The sequence below is a fragment of the Galeopterus variegatus genome, unplaced genomic scaffold, assembly GCF_000696425.1.
Source record: "Galeopterus variegatus unplaced genomic scaffold, G_variegatus-3.0.2 Scaffold4088, whole genome shotgun sequence".
Lineage (NCBI taxonomy): Eukaryota > Metazoa > Chordata > Mammalia > Dermoptera > Cynocephalidae > Galeopterus > Galeopterus variegatus.
The window spans coordinates 160818-162287 of NW_007730199.1; positions in this window are offsets into that span (position 1 = coordinate 160818).

Below are 1470 nucleotides of genomic sequence, written 5' to 3' on the forward strand. Positions count from 1 at the left end.
CCGCGCTTCCCAAGCGGCGCACTACCCAGTGCGCCACCGGGCCGGCCCCCACAAACTTAGACTTCTGATCTATTTGCTTCCCTTTGATTCCATGTGCCCAAAATCATACTCCAAATCCTTTCCCAGTCGTAATTCTCAGGATGTATTTCTTTGCTTTCTCAGCCACACGCCTCTCTCTCTTTTTAATTTAATGGTGGCTACACCAAGTTCATTTGAAACCACAAATGCTTTGGCTATATCCTTAATCTAGTCTTTGCCATAAGGCTGAGTTGATCTGTTCAACTGAGAAATTTTATTGATTCTTTTTCACTCAAAGATCCTCTTAGTCTTACTTTTTGGGATTTAGAAGCAGTTAAGTTTTCTAATCCTTCAATCCTTCAAATTACTGAATACTCTATGTATTTTTTATCATTTCTGTTTCCAGGTAGCCAATTCTTTCCAAAGTGCTTCTTTTTCACACAATATCTTGCCACAGGCAGCCAGTAGAGGTTCACATACTCCAACTCACTGATTCTCCAAACACTTCTCCTGGAACTATCGGCTGCCCACAGACTGCCTTTCAAGTTATCATGGGTAAGACTTTACCACGTGTTTTAGTTTTATTCACAACATGGGCCCCATCTTTCCAGCTCCTAGTATTAGTTTCTTGTTTTCTTCTACTGGAAATTTTGTTATTGAAGTATCCTCGTTCAAATGTATGCATTAGTCAGGGTAGGCTAAGCAGCTATAACAAACATTCCTGAATCTCGGTGGCTTAAGACACTGAAATTTTATATCTTGCTCATGTCACAGTTCAATGTTGTACCCATTCAAAGACCCAGCTCCACCTAGTGGTTTTGCCATCTTCTCAGGCCTCAGAGTCCTCACCAGAATCTTCTGATTTTGGTAAGCAGAGAAGTAAATAAAGATGGTATAATGTATTGGACAAGAGAGCTTGTTTTTAGGGAACTAGATCCCAAAGGTCCACATTCCCCTGCATCTAGCTGCAAGAAGGACCAAAAAATGTAGGCAAACTGTGGAAATCAGGTTGTTGAAAACTCAGCACTCTGTAGCACAGAACAGTGTATTAATTAAAAAAATCATAGACCAAGAAGGATAGGAAACTAGGATCAGGAATGGGGAATGAAAGGAGAGGAACCAATCCAGCCCTTTGGGTAGCCCATAGTACAAAGACCAAGGGTAGGGGATGCCTGGCTTGGTTCTGGGAGGTACTAATACCCAAAGGCATCTAATTCAGGGTTGAAGTATGATCATGGCCCAGCTCCATAAAATGAGGAGGCGTTTGGCTTCTGCCAAAGGTTTAGTAATGTGCTTTTATTTTCAAACTCAGGTATGTGACACTCTACAGTTCAATGCTAGCACACCTGTGTGAGGCTTAACAACATTAAGAACTGACAACCAGTGATACACAAATCCAGCAACTCCCTCTCCATTTTCTCTGTCAGGCTGTACATGGGCAGCAATACACAT